Below are 8,593 nucleotides of genomic sequence, written 5' to 3'. Positions count from 1 at the left end.
GGAGGAGGAGACGTCCTTCAAGACAGATCGTGGTGTTAGAGCTGCCGGGTTTGGTATAATATCTCTGCTGATGGTTACGCCCATAGCTCTGCTATTGAGGCCGTTTGCTGATCCTGATCCTGATCTGCTGCCTATGTTCGTGGCCTTTCTTTCGGTTGTGGAGGGGGCTGCCATCTTGTCCTGGGCTGCTTTCGTTGCTAGGTTTGTGCTTCATGATGCCCTCCTGTCCGTTGACCAGATTGGCCACATCATGTTGTGCTATATTGTCCCATATCTGGTGATTAGCTTCTTTCTTCTTCTGCTGCTGACTGGCGTTGGCTTTGCTGGCGAAACCATTGGGGCTACGTTTTTATGGTGCATGATGCTGTCCATAGCTGGATTGCTTGGCTACGAGCTCTCTGTGCATGCCCAATGCAATCAGATGATGCTCTCAAGGTAAACAACAGATATGCGATTGCTTCTAGCATAAACATTTTGTTTATAAAATGATGTAAGATCGAATCATAATAACTAAGCCAACCAAAGGGGGGTGAATGGTTGAGATACCCAAAAACCAAAAACTTTTAGCGGAAATAAAAGTTACCCTCGAAATCGATGGATCGCGGTCTGACCGAGGTAGTCATGCCGGTCTGACCGTCTGAAAGCCACCGGTTTGACCGAGATTGAAACTCTGGTCTGACCGCCTGATCAGCTGTCGCTTGCTGTCGCCGCCGCCGGTCTGACCGCCGCTGAGATGCCGGTTAGACTGCCGAAACCCGGTGAAACACAAATCGAAGAACTCTCAAAGTAGATGACAACTTTATTGCTTCTCTCTGTGTTTACAAAGTGCACCAACATCACTCCTTACAAAATTTGGACTCCTTCCAAATTCGACTCCGCATCCCATACGCACACAATACCTCCATCGTATGCCATATGAAATCTCCATCAACCACGTGCATCAACTCTAGCCTTAGTATCCTACATGATGTTTGACCACCACGGACATCGTCTTACCACCAAGCCAACTCCCAGTCCATCACCGCAAATACTCTCTCGAGGCATCGAGTCACTTACACATGAAACAAACAAAGAAACCATATTTCGAAACCAAGCTATCTCCAACTTGACTCATTAGTAGCAAACAACAGTATTACATACGTATAATATCCATCTAGAAGCCATAACCATAAAACAATCACGGATATCCAAAGAAACAACCCGAAACCGAAACCGACACAGCGTCGGCCGGTCAGACCGCGGGCTGCGCCGGTCTGACCGCGCAATACACGCCGGTCTGACTGGCACACCCAACCCGGTCTGACCGGTCCCGACAAACCAGTAAATCCTGTTCATTTCCTGAAAATTGATTATCTCCAAAACCACTTCGACGATAATCTCCAAATATCAAAACCGATAATCACATATGCCAATTGTTCATCACAGAATAAGAATCAAAACACACGTTGATATTACAATCTCCCCCTTAATGAACAAATTGGCAAACCCATTAAAAATGTTTTGGAGTTTGAAAAATTAAAAACAAAAACGGTAAAAAAACACACTTTGTACAAACGTACACATCGTGCTCAAAAATCCAAAAGAAAACTTCTCCCCCTTTTTAAAAGAAAGAAATTCCCAATTGAAAAAACATGCTCTTCTCAAAAACTCTTCTCTTCTCATAAAAACTCATCTCTTCTTCCCAAAAAACTTATCTCTTCTCCCCCTTTTGACAATGATTTCATCAAGCATAGGAATTATGTTTTTGAAAGTATAAGAGCTTAGCATACATATAGCATATCAAGTCATGTGTTGCAATAAAAAGAAGATAAACCCATCTATAACAGAACAAGCATGCATTAAAGTACAACCATGAACCAAAGATTTTACAATTAAGCTTGAATCAACAATCAAAATTCATGATTTCATACGATTTATAATGCAACATCTTAATAAGCACATAGGTTGAAAAATAAACACTAAACACATATACCTATTGCATTTATCACTCTTTCTCAAATAACCTTTAGCACAAAACAACCAAGAGAATTTTTTTTTGAACTTTCTCTTTTCTTAAGCCTTTTTGCTCATATTTTTCTTTTTTATTCCGGGTACGTCCCTGTCGTCAAGACTGTTTCCAGGGATTCGGCACCCATTATTTTGCTCACATCGAATACGTCCTTGTCGTCAAGACTGTTTCCAAGAATTCGGTATTCATTTTTTTCATATTTTTTATTCTCTTTTTCACAATGAGCAATTAAAGCTATTTAAGGAATAACAATTCAATAAAGCATATAAATAGAGCATTTATAAATCAAACCAGATGCTAGCTTCAACATTACATATTTTCTTAATTCAAGTATAGAATTTAAGTGTCATGCATCATCTCCCTTAAAAGCAAAAACTAAATCTCATGAAAAGACTAGAATACATACAAGTTATGCTAGAGACAAATAAACCTTCAAAATATTACTAGCATACACAAGAAAATACCATATGTATAAACAAAGCTCTCTTTTATCAATTTTTTCATTGTCATATTTTTGCTTGATAAAACCATGAGGTACAAACTCCCCCTCAAAACATGCCAAAAGAAAGTCATAAAAAGCACTAACTCCCCCTCAAAATAACCTCCAATTCTTCCCGAACAAAAATCAAGAAAAAATCAAAGATTTTGAAAAAGACATCCAATTGCCAACGATATCACCAAAATTCTCAAGAATTGACATACATCCAATAGTATTAACAAAAACTACTACCTCAAACATTAGCACATGAAAAAGCTAATAAACAAGAGAATAGACCAAAATTATGTCAATCCAAAAGTAAAGTGATGTTACCTTGCTATACAATCGTCATCTCAAAGTTAAATGCACATGGGGAGTATGCCGCCAAAATACCTACGAACGAGAAGATGTCGAGACCTCCGTGTTGGGGTTAGAAATAAGAAATTTTGGAATCCAACACTGAGTCACACGACCACTAGAACCAGTAGGTACATACACACTTACAAAATCAGAATCAGACTTACCAAAAAACTTACCTTTTTGCTTCACAAAAGTCTGAGTTGAATTTCGCACAAAATTGCCCCGAGGCCGGTCTGACCGCCACTGTGCCTGTGGTCTGACCGAGCCTAGCAACCGGTCTGACCGCCGGTTTACCTGCGGTCTGACCGCTGGCCGGTCTGACCGACTGGTCAGTGTCGGTCTAACCGTGGTCCTCGAATTAAAACCCGATTTTTGCCAATGTCGTTTTGCAAAAGCAATTTCTCTTTCCTTTTTCTGTTTATGGGCAAGTCTAAAACAAAAACCAACCAAATGTCCATCTTTTCCACAAAAAGAACAAGTGTACTTCTCACGACAAGTTTGTGAAGTAGATGGTTTTGCAACAACAGAAGGTTTTGCATTCACAACATTTGATTTCGAAGAAGATGTATTCAAAGAAGACATGATGCCAACAGATTTAAACACAGTGTTCTTAGGCTCTGATTCAATCAAAATTTCACCTCTCCTAGCAACACCCAAAACAGTAGGAGGATGTCTAGAATTATGAGCATAAGGATCAAAACCTAAACCATGATTGTGTGTGCTAACCTTAGATTGATCAAGAATCATGTTGAGGTTCTTTTTACCATCAGAAAATCTTTGCAAAGAACTTTTCAAATAAGAAACCTCCTGAGTAAGAATAGCACAATTTTTGCAAGCATCCAAAAGACCTTTTTGTTTTCTACAAGTTGAGCAAGAAAACACCTCATCTTGTTTAACAATTTCCTCCATGTGTTTAACACGCCCTAAAGCATCTTTCAACTTCATCTCATTCAAAACACACTTTGAACAATCTTCAGAAATCAAAACACCATTGTTTTGTTTTGCCTTATTTGCACATGAAGCATTCGCCAAAGAACTTGCACAAAAAGCAACTTTGTATTTTTTCAAAACATTCTTTGTCAAAATCAACTCATCAACAACACAAGCATGTAAAGCAAACCCAAGAGCAAAAGAAGATTCCAATTTTTTAGATTTTTCAATCTCAAATTCTAATTTTTTGCAATTAACAGAATTGACATCTCGCAAAGCATTAATTTCAGAAAATAAAACTTCACAAGACTGACAATTATCATCATCAGGAATCGAAGATTTTAATCTATCAATTTCAGCATTTAAAATCTCAATAGTGTGATCCTTCTCATCAAGCACAATAGAACATGTTTAAAGTTTTTTTAGCAAATTTGTAAGCAGCAAGTTCTAATTGATCATAACTATGCTTTTCTTCATTATCATCATCAGATTCATCAACATGAGAACTTTCATTACGAGCAATAAAAGCTAGATCAACAAATTGCTTACATTTGCCCTCATCTTCATCTTTAGATCCATAAAAAACTTTTATGAGTTCTTGAATTAACCACTGCATGCAATGCTTCTTCTTCTCCTTCTCCTTCATGTTCTTCTTCTTGTTCACGTCATCCTCTTTAACTCTACCATCATCTTCCTTCTTGCCTCTCCCAAGCTTAGGACAATACGAGCGAAGATGATCAAGTGCACCACACACAAAACAACGATTCGGTTCTCCTCTTTTCCTGTTCCTAACATTTTCCATAGCTCGAGAAAATTTGTTAGATAGCAAAACCAAGTCGTCCTCCTCGAACTGTTCGAGTTGATCATCGGACATGGCATTAAATAAAGCAAGAACAAAAGACTTCGATGAAGAAGTACCAACATTCAAAGAAGTTGAAGACGAAACCAAAGCACTAGACTTAGAATCACCTTTACGAGAACGAATATTCATCTCATGAGTTTTCAGTTTTGTGTAAAGCGAATCCAAAGTCAAAGTAGACATGTTCACAAACTCCTGAATAGGTGTAACTTTCATCTCCCAAATAGACATGTCAAGACCAATCAAAAAGTGACGAGAAATCTCAGATTGTGGATAATTAGCATCATAAGAAGAATCAAAAGATCTAAGATCACTCTAAATTTTATTAAACCTAGAAAGATAGTCATCCAAAGCTTCTCCAGGTTTCATCTCAAATTTAATGTACTTCTTTTTGAAAAGATCACGACGAAGTTCTTTAATGTTATTTGTACCTTGATAAAAATTATTCAAAGCAACCCAAATCTCATGAGCAGTTTGAAGATGAGCAACACGATCATAATCCGAACGAGAAATCCCACTCAAAAGAATATTGCGAGCTTTGCAATTTAGTTCAAAAGCAGTTTTTTCAGCAGCAGTATTAATAGCTTCAGGAATCACACAAGGAAGAGAAACTTTTCTCCAAATATCATAATTCTCAGCCATAATGTAAGATTGCATCCTACTACACCAATGAGAAAAATCCGTTCCATCGAAAACATGAGGCTTAGTTAAAAACTTATTAGAAGCAGCCATGGCAAAAACTCTAGATCGGTTAAAATCCAAAGAAGCAAACAAAGCTTTGATACCACTTGTAGGATTGAATCACAAGAACTAAGCCAACCAAAGGGGGGGGGGGTGAATGGTTGAGATACCCAAAAACCAAAAACTTTTAGCGGAAATAAAAGTTACCCTCGAAATCGATGGATCGCGGTCTGACCGAGGTAGTCGTCCGGTCTGACCGTCTGAAAGCCACCGGTCTGACCGAGATTGAAACTCCGGTCTAACCGCCTGATCAGCTGTCGCTTGCTGTCGCCACCGCCGGTCTGACCGCCCTTACGCCGCCGGTCGGACCGCCGCGATGCCGCCGGTCTGACCGCCACTGAGATGCCGGTTAGACTGCCGAAACCCGGTGAAACACAAATCGAAGAACTCTCAAAGTAGATGACAACTTTATTGTTTCTCTCTGTGTTTACAAAGTGCACCAACAACACTCCTTACAAAAATCTCGACTAAACTCAAAACCCTAACTAAACTAGCTCTCAAAAGCAATACAAAAGCGATACAAAGCGATGCAGGGAAGACTCACGCTCCCCCTCTATTTATACATGAGGTAGGCAGCCTAAAGCCACGAATCAAACTCATACTAAGAGTCCTAAACACCTTAGGAAACCCTCTAGTACAAGAAAGAACCTTTACATAACCAATCGTACCAAATTTGACTCCTTCCAAATTCGACTCCGCATCCCATACGCATACAATACCTCCATCATATGCCATATGGAATCTCCATCAACCACGTGCATCAACTCTAGCCTTAGTATCCCGCATGATATTTGACCACCACGGACATCGTCTTACCACCAAGCCGACTCCCGGTCCATCACCGCAAATACTCTCCCGAGGCATCGAGTCACCTACACATGAAACAAACAAAGAAACCATATTCCGAGACTAAGCTATCTCCAACTTGACTCATTAGTAGCAAACAACAGTATTACATACGTATAATATCCATCTAGAAGCCATAACCATGAAACAATCACGGATATCCAAAGAAACAACCCGAAACCGAAACTGACACAGCGTCGACCGGTCAGACCGCGGGCTGCGCCGGTCTGACTGCGCAATACACGCCGGTCTGACCGGCACACCCAGCCCGGTCTGACCGGTCCCGACAAACTAGTAAATCCTGTTCATTTTCTGAAAATTGATTATCTCCAAAACCACTTCGACGATAATCTCCAAATATCAAAACCAATAATCACATATGCCAATTGTTCATCACAAAATAAGAATCAAAACACACATTGATCTTACAAATGATTCATCAAGAAGCTACGCCATATAGCAATGCAACCTAATTTTCATTATGCTTGTAGCATGACATGATTTGTAGGTGGGTGGAAGTTCTTTTGGCGCCATTTAGGTTGTTACAGAATGTATTAGTTAATTTGTTTGTTAGATAAATACCTCAAATTCAATATCCATGTAAGCATGTTTAGTTTTACTACATTGTTATGAAACAATTTTGATATCTCGAGGAGATGTCCCCTCGTTATTTGCATGTCACTCAAATGGTTACGAAAAAAATTTAAAAAAAAATTAGAGAAGATGTATTAACATGTGATATATCACTCAACAACATGCAAATTCAAATTCAACTTCTATATCTCGTAACGAAAAAAACAAATTAAACTATAGCTAGTTAACGTATATTCACAATCAAATTTGTTTTTCTTCGTTACGAGATGTAGAAGTTGAATTTGAACTTGCATGTTTGTAGAGTTATATATAACATGTTAATACATCTTTTTTATTTTTTAAAAAAATTTCATAACTATTTGAGTGATATGCAAACAACGAGGGGATATCCACTCCAGGGATCAAAATCCACTCCAGTTTCAAACCATTGCAGCTAGATTGCTAGTTCCGATGTTTCAAATAACATTTAGTTGTTTCATGTTTAATGTTGCTATCTGATTTTCTAGCCGGATGGTTTTGTCATGGTAAACTAGTATCCTGATGAAGCAAACTGACCAGCTAGTTTCTTTTATCCTTTTTATTTCATCCAACAAATTTCATGTGCTTTGGCAAAATGGCATGTGTATTTGATAGATCCATAGTTTGAAACTTTACTGTGTTTCCAAACAACTGTGGATTACTGATTCTGAGGTTCCAAATAACATTTAATTGTAGTCCATGTTTATCGTTGCTCTCAGAATTTTCTGACATGCTTATTGGACTCCTTAGGCGGGCGCTGGAGCTGCAGGATGGCCATAGTTCTGCTGCTGGGGAGAGTCCGACTGCCGCCACTACTTCTGATGACTAGACAAGGAGTGCTGATGACTAACCTCCTGAATTAGTTCTTAACGAATGTACTCCTTGCTGCCGTGATGGCTTTCAATGTAAGCGGGGCCTATATATGTACCTTTTGTCTAAAAACCCATTTTACAAAAAAAGGAGTCTTAGCAACCAAGTGGCAACAGCTTCACAAGCCTGCCCACACAAGAAAACTCTCAACCTCTCTTGGCCCATACAAACTTGTTTGCACTTTGCAACAAGGAACTTGAGCAAGAGAACATCTCAATATTAGCTAGCTTGCCAGCACAAAGAAAAAAAAAGAAGATTTAGCCAATCCCAGTTCTCTGATCTCTCAAAGCAGTGAGATCACCCTTTTCATCTTATCAGTCATCAGGTCTATCATCTCGACCTCCTCAGCGCGATAAAGAACTTTTCAGTGCACCAAATTAAAAATGATTTGTAAAGTTAATATTGGTGGGAAATAAACCAATTTCGATCTAAATATCATGTTGTTTCTTGTGGTCCAAAGCACCGAGCAAATATCAGCTAACAAAGCGGTAAAAAAAACTCTGATTTTTGAATGGTTAGTGTTTTTGGTTGGCATAAAAAACTCACGGAAATCCCTGGGATTGATGCCCATCAGCTGGGTGGCCCACCCAATTGCGCGGCTAGCACCCAAACAAAATCATATATTTTTTTAAGTATGATTTTACTTAAAATTTATTAAATAGCTATCTCATTGTCTTAAGACTTTGAGAGACCAAACCTTATCATCCTCATGTTTCTAATTATATAGTTTTTAAAATTCACACCAGTTGCTACCCCTTATGTCATCTTCTTTATTTGCTTGCTCGATCTACCACTATTTTTATTCATTCTTCTTGGAACCTTTAAAAATTGGATTTTATAGTTTTTAGAGTTTATTGTCACGTTGTGTTTTATTTTTATAATTTCTAGA

This window comes from Oryza sativa, chromosome 1, assembly GCF_034140825.1.
Source record: "Oryza sativa Japonica Group chromosome 1, ASM3414082v1".
In the NCBI taxonomy this organism is placed as follows: domain Eukaryota; kingdom Viridiplantae; phylum Streptophyta; class Magnoliopsida; order Poales; family Poaceae; genus Oryza; species Oryza sativa.
This window is presented reverse-complemented; position numbering follows the sequence as displayed.